Source organism: Danio rerio, chromosome 12, assembly GCF_049306965.1.
Source record: "Danio rerio strain Tuebingen ecotype United States chromosome 12, GRCz12tu, whole genome shotgun sequence".
Classification (NCBI taxonomy): domain Eukaryota; kingdom Metazoa; phylum Chordata; class Actinopteri; order Cypriniformes; family Danionidae; genus Danio; species Danio rerio.
The window spans coordinates 37,182,082-37,205,973 of record NC_133187.1 but is presented as its reverse complement, the minus strand read 5'-3'; the positions used below and the strand labels follow the sequence as shown (position 1 = coordinate 37,205,973).

Below are 23,892 nucleotides of genomic sequence, written 5' to 3'. Positions count from 1 at the left end.
CCCAGGCTTTGGGAGAGCGGCGGCATTGCGTGGAGGCCAGCGGCCCTGTGTTTGAAGCCGCGGACTTGTTGGTCTGTTCTGCTGAGTGGTAGTGCGCTGGATGTCGGGTAGAAGAAGCGATAGGAGCTGTGCAGTTTAAGGATGTTCTCCTCGGAGATTTCTGCTTGAAAGTTACAGCGATTGGCTATTCTTCAAGACGAAGATGACTAAAGGTAAGGTGTTTGGTTATTTATACTTGGTTAGGAGTAGTCTGATTGGTGGTTCGTACATTAGCTTGACTCGGGGCCAGCCGTGTCAATCATAAGCACGTGATCCTCTCGAAATTAGTTTATGAATAAACTTCACTTCATGCTCATGCTCTGCAATTTTGCACTCTAGGAAAGTAGTCACATCATGTTTATCATATTCTACTTTACTATACTGTAGATTTCCTCAAAGAACGCTCCTTCACAGTATGAGAAAAAAGCATGTTTCAATTTCATTCACTGCTCTCTATGAAGTAGCTCTTCAGAGATATGGCTTTATTATTAAGCAGCCTTAAAGAGTTAATGCTTTTATTCACAGACATCTAAAAAAACAAGAATAAAATCAAATAATAAATAAAGAAATGACTCTGTAAAATAACAGAATATGGACTGGCAGTTTATTACAAGCTTTTTGTAACATAATATACAACACCAACCCAGACAATATATCACTTTAAACTCTTAAAAATGTTAATAAAAGTCACCTTTTCTGAACTTTTTAAGGTTACAAGCTGTTGGAAGCAAGATCAAGATCCCATAATGCAATTCTAAAGAATAAATAAACTAAAATATAAAAGCATGAATCACAAAATACACAATTTATGGATATTTTTTACTGGTGTAGTTACAAAATTCTATAGCTAGGGGCTAATGAGACCATGCTAACCATTCAAACCTTGACCCATTGAGTCAAAACAATCCCAGGTCAGTCCAGGAATAGCCAGTCTGTTTCTCAGCTACGCCAGTAATGAATGTTCCTGGCCTCGTTTCATAACTAAATTTGCATGCACCATCCACCCACAAAATGTATTAGTAATACTCTCAATGAACTTTTTCGAAATGAACACTCGTCTGTTGACAAACGGTATCTTCGCCCTGAAACAAAACAACTAAACACAGCCCACCTCCGTCCTCCTTCCTGACAATCAGCAGTGCTCCGAGGGTGTTTATTAACACAAGCACATAGAGTACCGTGTAAAAGGCCACATAAATCTGTCCTCCCACTCCTGTCCAGTTCCTCTCCAAACACAACATGAATGTATGGTGGATCTCGCTCTGCCTTTGGCCCACTTCTACACCAGGGGGCTTTCCAAGAGGGGATGTTTTACCATTATGGAAAATATCAAAATGTGACATATTTGGCATGAAAAGATGCTTAGATTATTACTCATTTCTGCAATTATGGTTTTAGATGACTTCTTTTTTTCCCTGGCAGATGATAAAACAGATGTAAATAATTTATTGGAACTGGCCCAAGCCACATCTACTGGAAAAATAGCTGTATAGATGTTTTTGCTGCAGAAAATACCATTAGAGCTTTCTACTTCAATACTTCATACTTAAATCAATGTATTGCTTATAAGGGGTGCAACTGTACGAGGGAATGAACCACCAACTATTGTAGCATATGTTTTAAGCAGATGCCCTTCCAGCTGCAACCCAGTATTAGGGAAACACCCGTGCACTCTCACATTCACAAAATATGGCCAATTTAGTTTCACTTATAGCGCATGTATTTGGAGCGTGGGGGAAGCCGGAGCACCCGGAAAACAACTGCACAAACACAACAAGAACATACAAACTCCACACAAAAATGTCATCTTACCCAGACGAGACTCGAACCAGCAACCTTCTTGCTGTGAAGCGACAGAGCTAACCACTGAGCCATTGTGCCGCCTACACATGTCCGGTATAACAAACAAACACAATGTTGTTTAAATCAGAGGTTCTCAAAGTGGGGGTCGGGACCCCCCGAGGGGTCGCGGGACAATGAAGGGGGGGGGGGGGGGGGGTCGCCTGGTGATTTTCAAAAATCAATTAATTTTTATTAAACCTTAAGACTTACTGTATTTTATCAATAACCTACTAAAGAGAAAAAATAGTCGTTTATAGTTACTATAAACTATATAGTTACTATAGTAGCTTATAGTTAATAGTTCTATTGGATTGCGACTTCTCTAGTAATTACATTATACTAAAGGCACAGCAATACTTTCAGATGCAGCAGATTTTATAACACCAGGTTAAACTTTCTAGCCCATTTACAGCACTGACATACATAAAAAAAAAACAAAGAATAGACTTGGGTCTATTGGTGTGTGTGCGTCATTGCATACAAGGTTTCTGTATTTATAACCACCACCTCAGAGAAAATTGGGGGTCACGAGTCACTGGCATTGTCATTTTGGGGGTCGCGGGCTGAAAAGTTTGGGAACCCCTGGTTTAAATAACTGCACACAAAAAAATTAATTTAAAACGTCCATGCCCGTGTTGTAACAAATAATTATTCATTTTTAAATTCCAAGATCAATCTTTGATGCTTGCTTGCATGAATAAAATTTAACTAAACATTATACAAGCATTCCTCCAGTCCCATAATCACTGTTTTGCTACATCAGTATGGAGACAAATGCAAATTACAGCAAATATACGTTGCATCTCATGTAAACCACTAAATCGGTGCTTCTCTAGAGTAACTCTAGAAAAAAAAAACATTTCTCTAAATATTTGCTAAATATATACACACATATATACAAATATACATTATATGCATATATGCATAAGCATACGTACAAACATACACACACACACACACACACACACACACACACACACACACACACACACACACACACACACACACAAACACACACACACACACACACACACATAGTTGAAGTCTGAATTCTTAGACCTTAGACCTCTTTCCCCAAATTCTGTTCCTTCAACACATTTTTTACATAATAGTTTCAATAACTCATTTCTAATAAGTGATTTATTTTATCTTTGCCATGATGACTGTAAATAATATTTGACTATATGTTTTTCAAGACACTTCTATAAATACTTTTTATATAATGAAAGTGAAAGTAATATATATATATATATATATATATATATATATATATATATATATATATATATATATATATATATATATATATATATATAAACTTTCACTTTCATGATTGAGAAATCAACTAACATGTTTTATATTTCAAATGAAATGGAGCAAAAGCATGATTTTAGAATTAATTACATTATAATTTTTTTTTCAATTATTTTTTCTTATTTTAATTTAACAATAATAAAATAATAATACGTCTCATTTGATTTAGATTTTCAAAATGACTTTTGTGCATTTAATTTAATAATTTGGGCTCTGTTTTGTCAAAACTCAAATATCAGGAAAAAAAGCTCAGAGAATTTTCCCCAGAAAATGTACCAACTGATTAATTATCACAAAAATTAATGATAACAATTTATTTTGATGTTATATTGCACATTTAGTTGACTAAAAGTTGCACTGCAACTACAGTACATGCCAATTACTTCTCATATGAGTACTAGTAGACTGTCTGCTTAATATCTGTTGATACTGCTCCTTCAACAGACATTTAACTGAATAAGAAACGTTGCAAGTATGTCAATTTACACTAACCCCTACTTATAATCTAATAAAAACTAGTTGGCATGTAGATGCAATGTAACTTAAATTCAACAAAATGCTTTTAAGGGACATCAAAATAAAGTGATACCAAAATAGTTACTTGTAGCCCCAATAAACACCCTAGCAATTAACCGAACACCCTAGCAACAACATAGAAATGTATAAAAACCCTAAAATAGCAGACAGAATTTCTTCCACCCCGAGATTATACATACACAATATTCTTTCAAATTGATTATGCTGAAAAAAATTAATAAATGAAAAGTACTATAATTCATTTACATGCATTTATAGATTTGGTATGGCTTTAGAACCACAATCATTTTTTTAATTTGTGCAATCCCTTGAACTCATATTTGATCACCTCTATTAGCATGGCATAAAAATAAGCCCATGTTACAAACATGATATCGGGGGCATCAAGACTACTTGCATGCCACGTTCTTGGTTACTTCTGGAAAATATGAATAATTGATTTTGTAAATACAAGCACTTGGAGTTGATCTATATTTTACAGTGACAGAGGACGAGCGCTGGGTTACTAACACATCACTGGTGTCATGGGAACAAGTGTTAAGTCTGTCGCCATGACAACTCAGGATAGCACTTCAGCATCATGGCTGAATAAATTCAGTGTCTTTAAGGCAAAATCTAACATTTTGCATCCTGGAAAGCGATACAGTATCAGCTTGACCCATCAGGAATGCACTCGCTAATTGCCATTTCATAATTGAGTGCTCTCTTCATTAGGGTTCAGTCATTTTGAGATAAAAGCAATTCATGTGTAAGATCACCCCTGACAAAACAAATTAACTGCAATCCTGAGACAAATATTAATCAAAGAGAACTCAAATGAAAGATCTGAATAGCACAGAAAACAATGACTCATATTGTAAACAGGCTTTATTATTAAGTGCCAATAATTCTGGAGAATGTGTGAAATGTAATATGGGTTATTTATTATACCATGAAGAAAATCCCCGTTATATGTCACAATATTGGAATTTTTTGTTTGCTGCGATATATATTGCGATATGATTATAATTGAACAGCTCTATTTAAGATTTCAATTCTTTTTATCGACTGGGGAGATGAAGTCTTTTTCTATTTAGTGAATTTTTATCATTGTTATGATTATCAGAGATCTAGCGGCTGCAGATAGCTAACGGACTACAAATGCGACATTACATGGACTACAAGTTTCAGTCATGTACCACTCCTACGCACCTGTTCCTCATACAGTATTGCACACACACATTCACAACACACACAGCTGGAGGATTGTTAAGGACTGAGTACAGGGACTTTAAATATATCACATACACACACCTTTGCTGAGTCTTGTTATACTGAATTGTGAACAATACGACGCATCACCCACTGAAGCTAAGCAGGGCTGCGCCTGGTCAGTACCTGGATGGGAGACACATGGTAAAGCTAGGGTGCTGCTGGAAGTGGTGTTAGTGAGGCCAGCAGGAGGCGCTCAAACTGCAGTCTGTGTGGGTCCTAACGGCCAGTATAGTGAAGGAGGCTATACTGCTCAGTGAGTGTTGTCTTTTGAATGAGATGTTTAACAGAGGTCCTGACTGTCTGTGGATGTTAAAAATCCCAGGATGTCCTTCGAAAAAGAATAGGGGTTTAACCCCAGCATCCTGGCCAAAGTTTGCTCACTGGCCTCTGTCTATCATGGCAACCTAACCATCCCCATATCATAATTAGCTTCATCACTCTGTCTCCTCTCCACCAATCAGCTGGTGTGTGGTGTGCGGCATGGCGTGATTTGGCTGCCGATGCGTCATCCTGGTGGATGATGCACACAGGTGGTGGATGAGGAAATTTCCTCAATGTGTAAAGTGCTTAGAGTGTCTACAAAAGCAATATATAAATGTAAGGAATTATTATTACCATTATTATTATTATTATTATTATTATTATTATTATTATTATTATTTTATGTTCAATACACTTAAATTTGTAAAAACAATTAACTTAACTTAATCGATTTGTGTTGTGAAAACTTGAAGTTGTGTGGAACCCAGCATTTAAGTGTTCCTTCTAATTATTAACATCATCTAATTACATTAACTACACTACCGTGAAAACTACCAATAAAATATTTATTATTATTTCTTATCTTAGGTGAAGTTAATTTCTAAGTTAATAATTTTTAATAACTAATTAAAATCGATAGCCTAACCCTAACAGTTTTATTTAAATAGAGCCATGCTAGTTTGTGTTTCTTTTTATCTAATGTAAACAAAGTGTTTGTAATAAATCTAGCTTTTCTCACTAATGACATTAATGCATTAACGTTTACTAACGTTTACTAATTAATGCATTAACGTCTGTACTCAATAATCATTTTACAATTGAATTGGTTTGAAATATGTTAACTGTGAATGTGTATGATTATGTTAGGGTTCTGCCACTCTGGTCTTTGTAAATTCTTAGCTGCGTCCCAAATCGCATACTTATGCACTATTCTACGCCATTTTGAAGTATAAACAGTGTAAGTAGTGTGTTCACACTGAAAACTATAAAAATAATAAGTGCACTTTAATTTCCCGGATGATGCACTCATTCAGCCGCTAAAATGAAGTGTGTAATGATGGACACTTCACGCACTCAACGACCGCAGGTTTGCTTACGTAGCGGAAGAGGCGGAGCTATCGGACGCACATGTTGAATAACTTTATTTATTTTGGATGGTGAGAACAAAATTCTTCTACGAGAGTGATTATAGTGCCTCCCGATGGTAAATGCGGCAACACTCACGGCAGGTAATATTTGATAATTCGGTCGTTTATTTCACTGATTTAGCAACCGTCAAACGTCATCAGGGAAACGGTTTGAATTTCCGCTAAGTAAAAAAACATTAGTGTGCCATTTGGGACGCCACTACATACACATACTATCCTGTTGAGTGTGTAAGTGCATAAGTACATAGTGCATGAGTGCATAGTGTATAGTGTGCCATTTGGGACGCAGCTCTTGTTTTGGTAGCAGAGCTCTGACACTACCCATGTCCGGTCCTGTTTCTGTCTCTGTGTGCGCGCGCGCCGTCAAGGGTGTACGCAGAGTGTGCGCGCTGCCACTTGATGTGGCCGCGCACGCACTGCGTCCGTCAGACGCGCGCGCTCTTGTACTAGTGTTTGTGTTTGTTCTGTCAGCAGCGCGCTGCTTTATTTTCGGCGCCTCCGTCTAGTTGGTTTCAGTTTTGGTTGGCGCTGAGATGAAGCATGCGCATTGCTTATGTGTGAGCGCACGGTAAGGTGTTCATCTATCGTGTGCTCGTGTCTTGCGTCTTTTGTCAAAGCACGTGGCCCGATGTTTACATTGTGGTCACGTGCTTTTTGTCGTGTGCTTCAGTGTTGTGCCCGTCTTGTCATGAACATGCGGTTGAGTTCTCTCATTGGCTGCATGCTCTTGTCATGTGAGCGCATGGCTTGTGTTGTCTCTCTGTGTCATGCGCTCTCCCGTCTATTGTCTAGTCCCACCCTCCTTGTTAACCCATTATTAGTTAATTATGTTCATCTGTTTTTTGTTAATTTCTTACAGTTTATATACCCCTCACTTTTGCTGTCCTGTGCCAGTTCGTCATCACATTTCATCGTTTGAAGTCTAGTCCAGTTGTGTTTCCAGTCCTCATCCTTGCCAGTCTGCCCAGTCCTGTTTGTATGTGAATGTATTTGTTTTGTTAATGTTTTCCCCCTCGGGGTAGTTTATTTTGCATTTTATTTTATTTTTATTATTTAATAAAATCCCATTTCCCTGCATTTGAGTCCTCGCCCCTTTTTCCCCATTTCCCCTCACCAACCCTGACAGTACGAACTGGCCACATTAGAGGACTCAGCGGAAATGGGACTATTTCTGCGCCCAGCTTGCTCCCAGTAAGAAGGACCCAGCGACCAACCCCCAGCCAGAGGACTGTCTCACAGGCAGAACCATCGCCCCTTTGGCATCTACGCCAAAGATCTTCTCGAGGCAGTCCGGGGGCTTGGGTTCAGTGAGATCACCCTCATCCACATCTTTCTGGCTGGATTGGATGAGCCATTCGATTGGGAGGAGCTGGGTGATATCGGGACATGGACGTATTGGGAGGTGGTGGACTATTCCTGTCTGAGGCAGGAGAGGGAGATCCTGGAGGGGGAATGGACCCCTCTCACCACCACCAGCACCACCTCCTGGTCCATGTCCAGCCCCCAAGGGTTAACCCGCACCCAAAAGCGGAGGCGGAAGAGAAAGGCCTCTTCTGCGAGGGTTGCTCCAGCCCCTGAGCGCCCTCCAGTGTCGGCTCCAGCCCCTGAGCGCCCTCCAGTGTCGGCTCCAGCCCCTGAGCGCCCTCCAGTGTCTGCTCCAGCCCCTGAGCGCCCTCCAGTGTTGGCTCCAGCCCCTGAGCGCCCCTCAGTGCCGGTCCCAGTCCGGCTCCTTGACCTGCCGGCACCACCCAGACGTCTTGCCCTGCCGGCACCACCCAGACGTCTAGCCCAGCCGGTCCCAGCCCGGCCCCTTGCCCAGCCGGCCTCAGCCCGGCCCTTTGCCCTGCCGGCACCTACCAGACGTTTAGCCCTGCCGGCCCCAACCAGACGTCTTGCCCTGCCGGCCCCAACCAGACGTCTTGCCCTGCCGGCCCCAACCAGACGGCTTGCCCTGCCGGCCCCAGCCCGGCTCCTTGCCCTGCTGGCACCACCCAGACGTCTTGCCCTGCTGGCTTCAGCCCGGCTCCTTGCCCTGCAGGCACCTACCAGACGTCTAGCCCTGCCGGCCCCAGCCCGGCTCCTTGCCCTGCAGGCACCTACCAGACGTCTAGCCCTGCCGGCCCCAGCCCGGCTCCTTGCCCTGCCGGCCCCAACCAGACGTCTTGCCCTGCCGGCCCCAGCCCAGCTCTTTTCCCTGCCGGCCCCAACCAGACGTCTTGCCCTGTCGGCTCCAGCCCGGCTCCTTGCCCTGCCGGCACCACCCAGACGTCTTGCCCAGCTGGCCCCAGCCCGGCTCCTTGCCCTGCCAGCCCCCCACAGACCTCTGGTCTTGTTTACCCTCATAGACCCTCCCTGGGTCATCCCTCCTGCTCCTCCCTGGTGTTCCTTTCCTCCACCCTGGACGGACCCTCCGGCTCCACCCTGGTTCCCTGCTAGGGCTCCCGACCCGCTGAACCCACCCTGAACAGTTCCTCCGGTCCCACCCTGGACTGATCCTCCCTTGTCTTGCCCTCCCATCCCTCCCTTGTTTGTCGTTTTGGGTCTGGCTTGGCTTCCCTCCCTCCCCCCCTTCATGTCGTCTTGCCTGTTCACCTCCCTGTCTTGTGTCTGATGTTGCCTGTTTTGTTGTCTTGTAGTGTTTCTTGTCTGTCTTGTACCTTGTTGGATGTACCCTTTAGGGACGCCAGGTGGCGTCCCTTTTGGGGGGGGGCTAGTGTCAGGGTTCTGCCACTCTGGTCTTTGTAAATTCTTGTTTTGGTAGCAGAGCTCTGACACTACCCATGTCCGGTCCTGTTTCTGTCTCTGTGTGTGCGCGCGCCGTCAAGGGTGTACGCAGAGTGTGCGCGCTGCCGCTTGATGTGGCCGCGCACGCACTGCGTCCGTCAGACGCGCGTGCTCTTGTACTAGTGTTTGTGTTTGTTCTGTCAGCAGCGCGCTGCTTTATTTTTGGCGCCTCCGTCTAGTTGGTTTCAGTTTTGGTTGGCGCTGAGATGAAGCATGCGCATTGCTTATGTGTGAGCGCACGGTAAGGTGTTCATCTATCGTGTGCTCGTGTCTTGCGTCTTTTGTCAAAGCACGTGGCCCGATGTTTACATTGTGGTCACGTGCTTTTTGTCGTGTGCTTCAGTGTTGTGCCCGTCTTGTCATGAACATGCGGTTGAGTTCTCTCATTGGCTGCATGTTCTTGTCATGTGAGCGCATGGCTTGTGTTGTCTCTCTGTGTCATGCGCTCTCCCGTCTATTGTCTAGTCCCACCCTCCTTGTTAACCCATTATTAGTTAATTATGTTCATCTGTTTTTTGTTAATTTCCTACAGTTTATATACCCCTCACTTTTGCTGTCCTGTGCCAGTTCGTCATCACATTTCGTCGTTTGAAGTCTAGTCCAGTTGTGTTCCCAGTCCTCATCCTTGCCAGTCTGCCCAGTCCTGTTTGTATGTGAATGTATTTGTTTTGTTAATGTTTTCCCCCTCGGGGTAGTTTATTTTGCATTTTATTTTATTTTTATTATTTAATAAAATCCCATTTCCCTGCATTTGAGTCCTCGCCCCTTTTTCCCCATTTCCCCTCACCAACCCTTGACAGATTAATAAAACAATACACAAAAAGTTTTTCTTTCGTTATTATACCATGTTAAAGCAACCCTTATTGCATTTTTTGCCAACATCATGATAATCCCTCATAAAAAAACGCTGATAGAGGAATAATACGATGTCTATTCCTAGGAAAATACACCGAACGACTTCTTTGACTTCAACACCTGACTTTCAGCCCAAAATAACCTCCATAATGAGTGCTTTTGATATTCATTGGCTTGATAATTCGGGTAGTGAGCAGCACACACAACTGCTCCCCTGAAGGCTATCGGCACCATTCGAGAACTGGATGAAGCGCTGAAATATTCATGACAGGATGATAGACTCAGAGCATTGTGTAGTTCAGTCAGCGTTCTTCCACTGACAGAACATTAGAAGGAGGAAATGGACTCGAAAATGACCATTCTTGTGTTTAAGAGGCATCGGTAAATATTTAAAGTTGACGTTTCAGAGAACAGCCACATGAAAGTCATCTGTGAGCAAGAGAATAAAAAAATAAAAGATTGAAAAATTACCTAAATTTACCACCAATGTAAAATGTAAACCAATGTAATTTAATTGTATCTAATACACTACAGACAACCAAATATATAATACATCTGGTCGTTTGCTCTTTTATATTTTTAGACTTTTTTTCTACAACCACATACATTGCAAGAATAAAATATTTTATAGTTGCCTTTTTTACATTGCATAACTTCGTAATTTAGATTCTTAGTGTTGTCATTATTATTTTTATTGTTATTGTTGTTTTTATTTTAAGGTCAAGAGTGTTTGTATTTCCCAGAGATGGGTCACGGCTGGAAGGGCATCCGCTGCGTAAAAACTTGCTGGATAAGTTGGCGGTTCATTCTGCTGTGGTGACCCAGGATAAATAAAGGGACTAAGCCGACAAGAAAATAAATGAATGAATGTATAAGCAATTCACTGTATAACATACAGCAATTTTAACAACAACAAACTCTTCAAAAAATCTTCTTATATTAAAATAATAATAATGTTAGACGAAAATAGAGGTACCGGGCAACAAATTGGCTTAGTGGCTCTGTTGCCTTACAGCAAAAAGATCACTGGTCCGAGTCCTGGCTGGGTCAGTTGCCATTTCTGTGTGGAGTTTGCATGTTGTCCCTGTGTTTGTGTGGGTTTCCTCTGGGTGCTCCGGTTTCTCCCGCAGTCCAAAGACATGCGCTACAGGTGAATTGAATAAACTAAATAGGCCATAGTGTATGAGTGTGTGAATGAGTATGTATGGATGTCTCTCAGTACTGGGTTGCAGCTGGAAAAACACATGCTGGATAAGTTGGTGGTTCATTCCGCTGTGCCGACCCCTGATGAATAAAGAGACTAAGCAAAAGGAAAATAAATGAATAATAATAATAATAATTCCTTACATTTATAAAGCGCTTTTCTTGGCACTCAAAGCGCTTTACAAATGTTTTGGGGGAATCTCCTCATCCACCACCAGTGTGCAGCATCCATCTGGATGACACGATGGCAGCCATGTTGCACCAGACCGCAGAGAGGAGAGAAGACAGAGTGATAAAGCCAATTATGATATGGGGAGGGTTAGGAGGCCATGATGGACAGAGGCCAGTGGGCAAATTTGGCCCGGATGCCGGGTTGAAAGCCCTACTCTTGTTTTTCGAAGGACATCCTGGGATTTTTAACGACCACAGAGATTCAGGACCTCAGTTTAACAACTCACTAAAACAGCGCTCACTAAGAAGTATAAAGTCCCTGTTGCTATACTGGGGAATTAGGAACCACACAGTCCACAGGTTGAGCACCCCCTGCTGGCCTCACTAGCACCATTTCTGGCAGCAACCTAGCTTTCCTGTGTAGTCTCCCATCCAGGTACTGACCGGGCGCAGCCCTGCTTAGCTTCATTGGGCGACCATGTGAGAGTTGCAGAGAGCTAGCTGCAGGCTAGCATTAGTGGTACCAGTAACAATAAATATAACACTTTACAATAAGGTTATATTAGTTTTTGACTCTTCTAAAGCATAACAATACCCTGATATGATAGCAGATATTTAAGAAACATGCCAAGTGAACATTCTTTTTTTTTATCTAAAAAACAATGCAAAAGTCAGTCATACTGCTTTGAAAATGTGCGTTACGTGCCGGAACGGGTGTCTTTGTTATGCTTCTTTTAACCTTCCCACTGCCACTTTTGCCATTTTTTTGCCAATATTTTATTAAGAATACAAATTAAATCAGCCTTAAATCAGTCTTTAGGCTTGATCGTCAGACTAGCTCCTGTTGGTTCTCAATCTGGCAACCTGCACTCGTTTGTGTTTTGATCCAGGAATGTAATACCTAGTTCAACCACTGGGTGTCAAACCTACACACTACAGCTTTAATGCTGGTTAATGTATTTACTAACAAAAACAAACAATGTACAATACATTTACTACAGTACTTATACCTTTTTTATAATGTTAATAAAAATAATTGTATTAAAAATAAGTTGTTCATTGTTGACGCGTGTTACCTTACAGTGCATAATAACAATGTCAACTACATTTAAGTTATACAAAGTATAATATCTTAGTCAGCTTGATTGATGTAAGTTGAAATGACTAGAAAAGTTAATTTGATTCAACTAAAATATTTAAGGCAAGATTTTTTTACGGTGTAATAATATTAACAAAAACAAATGGCTGCAAGCACACTCAACATTTGCATTTTATTATCTGTAATTGTACAAATGATTACCTGTTTACCTGTTAAACTCAAGAATACACATTTCTCACTTGAAAATAAATGTCTTTTATGCAAATGAGTGGAGTACAGTTATATGCAAACATCAAATAAGCTGCAATCATATGTACACATCCAGTCAAATCTCTGAATATTCTGTTAAAACTGCAGCGAAAACATCCTCACCACAACAAACATGACATTTAATTTACCTATAGCTGACGTTTTTTGAGCTTCCTGAAATAACAAGGCACGGTTGGAGGCATCATCACTCTGTAGTGTGTGATGCATCTCTAGCACACACAAGTCTTGATCAAAACAACACCAAATCTCTAGAACTCCGCCACGAGCGCCCTCTCCATCACTAGACTCGCTGACAAAAGCGAAGGGATGAAAGGAGAGCGAGGGGTGGGAGACGCAGGGGATGTCCGGGCTGGATGATTATACCCCCTGCCTGCTGCATGTGCCGTGTTGGATGCGATAAAACGGGCCCTGGTTCTCCCATGAGATTATCTGACAGTGTGTGTCTGTGTGGAAATGTGGAGTGCATCTCCATATTCACAGCAGGAGGACACACAGATGCCGTACCATTCTCTTGAGGTCTAAGGTGCGACTATTTCTTTGCAGATCATGTAAGAGTGCTGAAAATGTGTGTCGCTATGGTAAAATATAGGGCAGTGCATTATGTAGTTTCAACATCAATATCTCAGTGTGTGTATCCGTAATGGTCAAGCCGCAGGGTATGCAACTTTGTGTCATTATACGTAGCTGACCAGGCACCAGTTCAGAAGACATGGGAATTTGGGAATAGTTGCAAAGTTGAGCCACAACTGAGTGAAAGTTTATCATTTGTATGCCTTTATGGCATGTGACTTTATAAGCATTTCAAGAGAGGTAACTGCAGACTCGCTCTCAACAAAATATTTGAATCAATGAGTCTTTAACCGTAGACTTGCTCTGAACTAATTATTTGAATAAGTGAGTCTTTAACCTTAGACTTGCTCTGAACTAATTATTTGAATAAGTGAGTCTTTAACCGTAGACTTGCTCTGAACTAATTATTTGAATCAGTGAGTCTTTAACCGCAGACTTGCTCTGAAGAGAATATTTGAATCACGGAGTCGATAACTGCAAACTCACTCTAAACAGCAAACGGCAAACTTATGCTGTGTTCACTTGAATATTTTGAGTTTACTCGCTTCATTTACTTGTCAAATCCGCTTCAATCGCATCAAATTCACTTCACAACACATTCAGATTCGCGTCATGGGCAGGGCTTCTGTCTGCTCTCTGACTCTAGCTTCAATACTAAATAGCTAACATGGATTTTATTGTGAGAATAGCTGTGCTTTATGTGCTTTATGAAGGATGAAAAACAGCGTTGATTCGTTTGGAGCCATGCCTGTGTCCACTAGATTCATTTTCAGGTGCACCCAGCTCTGTAAGTTCATAAACTCCACCAGAAACTTAACCTGGAAGATGGAGGCTTTTAGCGGTGCAGCTAAAAGCGGTGCCCAGTTTGATGAACTGTTTTCTGGTGACAGTAGGAGGATTTTCCCCAGAGACACCAACAACAGGTGCTACATCATTATCACGGGACAACAGAAAGCTCCTGATTAGTTAATGCCTAAACTTCAGATTTTCCCACTCGAGCGATTTGCCCTTGACTTTGCTTTATTCCCGGAGGTAGTAGATTATCCGGGTACTTCTCGCAAACTGATTTTCTACTTTATGAATTTGGACATACTACTCGGCTCGCATACTGATTATATCATACTATATAGTATGGAAGTATGCGGTTTTCATCCTTACTCTAAACAGATTATTTGAATCAGTAAGTCATTAACCGCAGACTTGCTCTGCACTGAATATTTGAATCAGTAAGTCATTAACTGCGGACTCACTCTAAGCAGTATATTTTGAATCAGTGAGTCGTTAACTGCAGACTCACTTCATACAGTATATTTTAAATCAGTGAATCATTAATTGCAGACTCACTCTCCACTGACTATTTGAATCAGTAAGTCGGTCACTGCAGACTCACTCAATACAGTAAATTTTGAATCAGTGAGTCATTAATTGCAGACTCACTCTCCATTGAATATTTGAATCACCAAGTCATTAACTGCGGACTCATTCTAAACAAAATATTTGAATCAGTGAGGCAGTAATTGCAGACTCGCTCTGAACAGTATATTTTGAATAAAGTGGTTAACTGTAGACTCATTATAAACAGATTATTTGAATCAGTAAGTTGATGACTGGAGATTCACTCGTAAAAAGATTCATTTGAACTGTTTGCTGCAGACTCACTCTGAACGGATCATTTGTGGGCCCATTTGAAATGTTAACTGACAGATCTCAGGTCATTTATGAACTGCACACCTTTATCATGTCTGAGTAGGTGACAACTTTGAACTCTCTCAGTTCTTAATTGGAAATAGACATATTTAATATATTCTTGTTGTATATCTTTAGAAGACTTGAAGTATTATGCAGAAATCATATGTGCTGCTTTATTTGATCTTTTATCTAGCTTGACATCTCTACATGCTTTCGCTGCATGGAAAAGAGCAGTTTCATCTTGCATCCTATAAATTCACTTGGGTTTTGTTTAAACGATGACAGAACTCTCATTGCTGGCTGATCTGCTCTTTCAAGCATTTCTGCAAAAAACTGAAAAGGACCGAGTCTACTGGTCTACTGGGGAATCAAGATGAAGGGAAACGGCAAAATCACTTCCGGTCTTCTAGCGTCTCAGAACGAACGCATGCACATTAGTCTTTAATAAAGTCCGCTTTGAAGAGGATCCTCTTAAGACAGATTCACTTCATCTGGAGCTTACCGCTCACCTGTTGGGTTCTGCCCAAAATACACTCTCGCTCTTTTCCCCAAAACCCGATCACCATGATGTTTTATGCAGAGAGTAAAACACCACAATATGTTCATGTAGCCTGTTTTGTACAAATCTGCCACATTGCCAATGATTGAGAGAGCCAAATGCGATTTCTGCATTGTTTCATAAAGATTCTGGGTGGCAAATAGGGCTGCACAATATATAATTTCAGCATCGATATCACAACATGTACATTCAATTCACAAGATCTGAAATGTGGCGTTGACAAGTTGTCAAGTTGACAAGTAGCTACATTTAAAAAAACAAACAAACATGATTCATGGTCGGTGACATGGTGGCGCAGTAAGTAATGCAGTCGCCTCACAGCAAGAAGGTCGCTGGTTCAAGCCTCGGCTGGGTCAGTTGGTGTATCTCTGTGGAGTTTGCATGTTCTCCCCGCGTTCGTGTGGGTTTCCTCCGGGTGCTCTTATTTCTCCCACTGTCCAAAGCTATGTGTTACCGGTTGCATTAGGTATAGGCTAAATTGTCTGTAGTGTATGAGTGTGCTTGAGTGTGTATGGATGTTTCCCAGAGATGGGTTGCAGCTAAAAGAGCAAAGACCCAGGATTAATAAAGGGACTAAGCCAAAAAGAAAATGAATGAATGAATGAATTGACCTGCTGTATAAAGAAAATAAAATTGCATTCTATTATATATATATATATATATATATATATATATATATTTTTTTTTTTATTTATTTATTTATTTTTTTTAATAAAACGCACAGACAGGTTCAAAGCTTCTGAATTCTGTAGTATTTGGGCCTTTTCTTCAGTAAAGGAACCTGACAGGACTGCAAGAGATGGCAAAGAAAACTGCTGCTGCTTTGAATTAGACTGACTTCTTTTAATCTATTGATCTATATCCATTAAAATAAACAACCTAACCCTAAACCTAAAATACAGTAAAAACCCTCTAAATCTGTTGAAACATGTCGATCTGAAGGCAGTTTGGTTTGTAGCTGGACATTATTGGAGTTTGTTACAGCTGTTCACTGAAAACACCAAATAGTCTCGCTAGATCCTCCTGTATGGACATGCGCCAGTTATAAAACACTCGCATGATGTTAATTTGGACAACCATGCGGACATTTTAAAGTGTTCACACACAAAGAGAACACTTATAGTTTGTAAATCAACAGACTTGTGTGACTCTGATACAGTACGAGTCGCAGTCATGAGGCACACGCGAGTTGGTTATTGTAACTCTAATCATCGTTACCTTTACTTTACCGTGACTGTTTTGTTACACAAGTGAGAACGTGGTCCCAGTTGACGCGCAGTGGTTGGAAATTTAAGCCACAGTTATGTCTGTAATTAACAGTGAGGCTGTTTTTGCAGAGTCCGAATTGCCTGTTCAATCACAGAAAACGGGAAATGCCATTACTGCTATCGTTTTAATGACATTATTAATAATGAAATCAAATAATTATAGTATGATATTAAAGTTAATTTTAAGCTATCTTGCAACCCACTTGCAGGACCGCTGAGGCTTGAATCCCTGATCTAAAGTCTTTCCAAATAGACCCATCCAAATCATCTGATGAAACTAGGTATACTCAATATCGCAATATAGATCACAGAAAAACAGTTTTTTTTTTTACAATATCATGCAGTCTAAGATCAAAAGTTACAATAATATAAATAAGATAATAATTACATCATTTAAATCCCATATCATGAAGATAAAAGCTATAATGTATTGCACAAAACATAATAGAAATGTATAACAAGCAGAAAATATTTAGAAAAATACATAACATAAGCATTTTAACTCTGGTTCTTATTTGCAACTGTAAGTAGACAGAGTCACTGTGTGTGGTCTTCAAAAGGAGATCAAGGCTCGTACTTCAAGAAGAAATAAACCAACAAATACACTTTTATTTCCCTCAAGCCTATGAAATTTAGATATCTCGATAATTATAACTCAAACGGACATGGACCAGAGACCTGTTTGTGTGATGTGTGAATCAACCGACTACCACAAAACACATCAGTAGCACCAAAGCGACATGCATGTGGCGAATAAAACCCACCGGAGGGAAACACGAGACAGTCAAGGCTACCAAAAACACCAGGTCTTCGCCACCGGTGGATACTGAAAAAAAAACATGGCAGTCAGAGGCGTTTTATACACCTCTCGCTCTGCCTTCACTCTACTTAGCGACTATAAAACGGCAGTGATGGTTATACAAATATTTGAAAAGTATCTGAGGTTAAAATCAATGGATCGAGGAGGATAAGTTTAGCTCTCAAGCCAGAGATTGATGTAAACAGTGCTTGGGTTTGGGCCGTATTGGTTAACCTCAGGCTGTGCGTAGCTGATGGTAGCTGAGGTAATGGTTTTACATTAGACTAACAGCTCGAAACATCTAATAGCTCTCTGAAATCTGTAAACATGGAACAGAAAACAAACTGACAAAAGAGCCTTGTATTCAGCAGAGAGTGTGTGAAAAAGGCCAGCAAGGAGGACTAAGACTCATGATATTTGGAGAGGGTGTTGTTTTGAGAGAGAAGCTATAAACGAGTCGTACATTTTGTGTTTAGAAGTGTTAGTTAGACAACAGAGAACTGCAAGATTTTTTTTTTAACATACAAAGATATGAAAACAATTATTATTATTATTATTACTATTATTATTATTATTATTATTATTACTATTATTATCATATTAAAGAACAAGACACAATACAGAAACTGCTGAGCAAAAAAAAATGTACAGAATTTATTTTTACATTTATTTTTGAACTCAAATAGATAGAGTAGGGGAGAGCGGGGACGAAAGTAACGTGGGACAAAATAACAAATCGATTTTCTCTGAGCCCTCACAACATTTGATTTCCAGGCTGTAACAGCACATTCAGCATGCAACCATTGATGGAGCTGCCAAATAACTTGTGATTTTGTGACAGCGTCCCGCAGTTGGCTCCAAATTTCAGCTTTTAAGTGCAGAAAGTAAATTATTGTAGTGGTGCTATTACAAGTTGTGTTTCTCTTTTCATGTGCCACACTAATGATCAATCTACAGGTTATTAAGTGCAATAACACATCCTTGAGTTTGAAATGTCTGAGTTTTTCAGTTTAAAACTAAATCTGGTTTAAATGACAAGAGTTCCTGTGGGGACGAAAGTATCACTGTTATTTTAGACCCATTGCTAATTAGGCATGGGACGATAACCGTTTTCAAGGTATACCGCAGTTAGGAAAAGTAAAGGTTTTAAAACCGCCAAAATTTTCTGTAATACCATTCCTAAGGTATGTGTAAGATTTTTTATTTACATTTTTTCATTATTTTTGGGCATATTTTGAGATTTAAAGGGCACTACTTTTCACAGGAAATCTGTAAATATTGAGAGACCCTTCCTTTGCACCAAAAGCACTTCTTAAAAAACAAGACTAAAAAAAAAACAGCAACAACTAATATAAAACATCTGTCTGAAACTCATAAAGTAACACACGTCCTAATATTCACTCAGCTATACTTTTAAATGCACAGCGATTGTTTCCATTCTGGGCTAAAGCGCAATTGTAAAGAGTTTAGCAGAAGAAAACAGAAAGCCATCTTTTCTTCTCAAGCCTGAGACGCAGCGGGAGAATACTGCACATGTATAATTCATCCCGAATAAAATCACATACTCTGCATTTTAGGGGAAAGAAATGAATTATAGAAACATTACAAATCACCACTAGCGCTCCAAGAGGAATAGATTACAGTTTCCTCGTCCTGTCACAAGAAATACCGTCAGCGCAGAAGACTGACAGATGCGACAGTCCTTCTAGAAGCTTCCCAGATGGCAGTTTCGCCTCCAGTTTATCTTTTATAAAGAGCAGGATGGACATCCAGTGCTGGGAAATGCTGAAAAATGTACAGAATCCAATTGGCCATTGCTTCCTTACTTATAATCCCTCATTGAATGCTCACCGTAGCAGAATCTGGGGAAATGGTCGGGCTGAATCTGATAATAATGTATAGTGTAGTTGTAGAGTGAAGTATTAGACTAGTTTAGTTATCAGTAAAGGAGGCAGCCCGGTGTGGTATACATTCAACAAGATGCGCGTCCATGATAAGAATCTCCATTCATCACATCACAAATGCGCTCTATTGGAGTGAGATCTGGTGACTGTTGAGGCCTTTGGAATATAGTAAGATTGATGTTCTGTGCTTTCAGTAATAGTCTTCTGAATGAAAAAAGCATGGTTGTGTTCAGGCCCTCAGACAGGTTAGAAACTGTATTATGACATTAATAACTGTACAGTCTGGGTTTTGGGCGACTGCTGTGATTGGATACTATCAAAGTTGGTGATCCGGGGGTGTTACAGACTGTACCAAAACGCTGAGGAACGGGGGAAGAGAGGGAGGAGGGTTAAATTATTGAAATTATTTTGAATGACCCATACAACACAGTCATTTGCTTGTTTTTGTCGTACATAAGCAAAAAAAAAAATTAAAAATTACTGATACTGATGCTCTGGAGATAACTTCTGGAGATAGTCTTGACCATGTCTAAAAATGCATTAGTTGTTGCCATGTGATTGGTTGATTAGATATCTGCATTAATGAACAGTTAAATTGCACCTAAAGTGGCCAGTCAGCACATCTACCTATTTTTTATTCCTCTTATTTTAAAGCAAATATTATTACACTTAAGATCTCATATAAAAAGAAAAAATGAAGTGTAACATATAAAGACTGTCACAGCGGGTTTGTATGTTCTGCATGCTTCATAGAGTGTGCATGCATGTGTGTATGCGCACATACAGTACACACCAGACACGGTGAAAGGCAAAGATTAGATTAAAAAAAAAAAAAAACATGCACTGGCTTGTCAGCCTGAATGAGCTGTAACAAGCAGTGAAACTAGTCAACATCTGCTAAACTTTCCATACCGACCTCTCTGCTGTCTCTCCTTATTCAAAACATCATTATCAGGCCAGACTAAAGCTTCAGACTGACTCAGGCTTTACATGGTCAGACTGCTACATAAAAAGTCCACTTGAAAATGAAAATGTTTTAGTTATCATTATGTCACAATGAAGCCCAGAAGCATGATTTATTAATCGTTTTGATAGAAAATTAAACCAAATGCAAAGTTCACTCAGTCTTGCCCTTTTTATCCTAGTTTTCAAGTACTCTGTTATTTGTAATAATGTATTACAATAGACACGTGTGGATGTAAATCCTAGTACTAAACAATTTTAGATTTTTCATATTAATTCATATTAAATGGCAAATTGGCTTTACCCAAAAATACACTCTTAAAAATGTGTTTGGATATAACTCAGTTTTTTTTACCACACTTTGTTATTATTGTTCATTTATTTGTTTGCTAGAAATTAGAACTGAATTAAGAAATAGATTTAAAACAAATCATTGTGCTTAACAAATTAAAATAAATATGTAGGCTAATGGATTTCTTCAGTGGAGTGTGTATAACACCGTTTCCTTATCCATGAAAATAAAGGAGAAAGTAAAAGTAAAAAGAAAGTAAAGAGGTCGAATGGAGGCTTGTTGTTTTTCCTCGCACAGATGGTTTGTTTAACTGTTTTCTGACTAGTGACGCGTTCAGTTTTTCAAATTACAAATTCCAGCATGTAAATAGCGAATGCTCCATGACGTGATGCAACTGACTCTTAAAGGGAATGGGAGATGACGCTCTGATTGGTTTAATGCAAATTATGCTCAAAACACACCCATAACTCATTAAGAGAATGAGCACAACCCTGTTAGATCATGCGCAGACTGTATTTTCCCATCCTTAAAATAGCAAAAGTGGATTCGGACATTCACTACTCTGCGCCTAGATCGTTAAAATAGAGCCCATTGTGTCAAGATACTTGGAATATAGCAATTCATATAAAGTATGCCCCTTTTCTTTGTGCTTTTGTCCATTTTGTAGTTTGACAGTATAAAATCAACAGCCACTTTATTTATAGAGAACAGAACAAACCTTCTGCCCTCTTTTTCTGCTTCATGGAAGAAAGAAAATAATATGAAGTTTAGAATGACAGAGAGGTTGAGTAAATGATGACAAAATGTCCATTTTGGAGTGAACCGTTCCTTCCAAGAGCAGGGCAAGTGAGTCTTTTGAAGCAATTATAAAAACAGCTTGACATGTCGTCTCTCAGAAACCGCTGAGCCGTATCGCCTTCCCTGACAAAAGGACAGAATACTCGCCTAATATTCCACACTACTTTCTGTTTAAATGTCCTATTGTGCTTTAACCTTTCATGTAGTGCATAATCAAACAAAGGGTCTGCAAAGTTTAAAAGATCAAAGTGCATGAGAAATGAAGTTGCTGTCTCCCAAAACAAAGAAATGATTCTGTCACACAAAAACTATGCAGTTTTTGAAGAAATTAGCACAATGCTATACTATGAGAAAACATTTGACCCTCAAACTAGGCCTGGAAGAGTTCAGTTGGTCAAGATGCTTCTGTTTTCGGCATGCTTTTCCCAAGGATGAAAACTGAGGCTAAAATGTGGAAAAGTTATCTAAATCTCAACCATTATTCTGGTAATGATTAATGGAAATGAATATTGCAACACAGGCTCGTTGTGGATACGTATCCCTGTTCACATTTCTAGAGACTACAAAATATGTACCCAGAGGTACGTGTGGCTCCATTTAGTCTGTAAAACGAACACTATAGGGCAGTATGACGTTGCTGAAGGCTTCTGTTCCTTTTTGTGTTACTGTAAACCACTTACCTCCGTGTGGACAGATTTTCCGGTGTTATCAGTTTGCCCACTGGCTCGTCATGTACAGGGATTGACTTGGGATGTGGAGCAAAGTTCGAGTCCAGCGAAGAACAGTTCTAGAAACCAGATAAAACAAAAGCAATATAAATTTAAAAAATAAACAAACAACAGGCTGAAAACGTGGTGAAATCATGCGGTCACGGCTTGTCTTTTTTCTAAATTGCTTTTGAAAACATTGGTTAAGTTTAGGGGGTGGGTGGACCAGTAGGTCAGTCACTCAGTCAACAGCAAGCTGGCCTAGTCGGCTGAAGTGTATATTGCTCTCTCTGGTGGATTTACACAAGAAGAGGACACGCGAGATAAATTTGAGATCATCAAAAAGCATACACATTTGCTTCTGGCAGATTTGCGAAAACAAAATTTGCGAGCAGACGTACCTCCGGTCAAGTATTTAGCTGTACCCAGAAATGTAGACCTGGGTATGCATGCGCAAAAAGCCTGGGGTTTAGTTTTCAACACACATTGTGGTAGACCAGTCACAATAGAATGCTCCATCTGACCAATCAGAGATGTAGACCTTGACTTTGAATGGGTGATTAAACTTTCATAATAATAATGAAAGGCCTATTATCATGCAAGATGCTGTTTTTACATGGTGTTTGAATAGTTATGTGTGTAAATAACAAGCTTGTAGTGATAAAAAAGATCAACCTACTTCTTTATAACTGTCTGAAAACATGAATGGAGATAATAAAGGAGAGTATTATTATTTTAAATTTAATGTATTATGTATTGGCCACGTATGATTGTAAAACCTGAAACAGCATGGCACAAAAAACATCTTAGATATTTTCTTTAAAATTTCAGCCTGAATTTTATTTTATATTATAATATGTGATCTTATGTTACATTTGTATGTTTTTGGTAATGCCCAAAAATAAAAGATTTAAATCTTTATTTAAGATAATAAATTTCCTACAGGGGTGATACAGTGGCGCAGTAGGTGCTGCTGTCGCCTCACAACAAGATGTTCGCTGGGTCGCTGGTTCGAACCTCGGCTCAGTTGGCGTTTCTGTGTAGAGTTCTGTGCCTTTGCGTGTGTTTCCTCCGGGTGCTCCGGTTTCCCCCACAGTCCAAAGACATGCGGTACAGGTGAATTGGGTTTGCTAAATTGTCCGTAGTTTATGAGTGTGTGTGTGAATGTTTGTGTGGATATTTCCCAGAGATGGGTTGCGGCTGGAAGGGCATCCGCTGCATAAAAACTTGCTGGATAAGTTGGCGGTTCATTCCGCTGTGGCGACCTCGGATTAATAAAGGGACTAAGCCGAAAAGAAAATGAATGAATGAATTTCCTACAGCAAATATGTGAAACCTTGATTTTTAATCAGTAGTGTGCATTGCTAAGAATTTCATTTAGACAAGGCGATTTCATCAATATTTAGATGAAAACCTCAGATTACAGAATTTATCAGCCTAACATTGTCCAGTCTTTACAATGTATACAATAATGGAAAGCTTATTTATTCAGATTTCAGATGATTTATGAATCAAATTTCCAAAAATTGACCCTTATGTCGGGTTTTGTGGTCAAGGGTCACACAA

The 23,892-nt window shown here is 39.9% G+C and overlaps 1 protein-coding gene and 1 long non-coding RNA gene across 4 annotated transcripts in view; one reads left to right on the top strand and one right to left on the bottom strand.

The window, feature by feature from the left end:
• The window catches only part of ndst2b (N-deacetylase/N-sulfotransferase (heparan glucosaminyl) 2b), a 149,900-nt gene that overhangs the window by 57,553 nt on the left and 68,455 nt on the right, over window positions 1-23,892 (bottom strand). For all 3 annotated transcript variants that reach the window (XM_073918680.1, XM_021480391.3, XM_073918679.1), the window contains exon 2: window positions 22,300-22,406. The gene's annotated coding sequence lies outside the window, so the exon portion shown is untranslated. The remainder of the gene's footprint in view (window positions 1-22,299; window positions 22,407-23,892) is intronic.
• Window positions 1-23,892, top strand: part of LOC141376848 (uncharacterized) — an 84,198-nt gene that overhangs the window by 39,416 nt on the left and 20,890 nt on the right. The gene's annotated exons all lie outside the window — the stretch shown is intronic.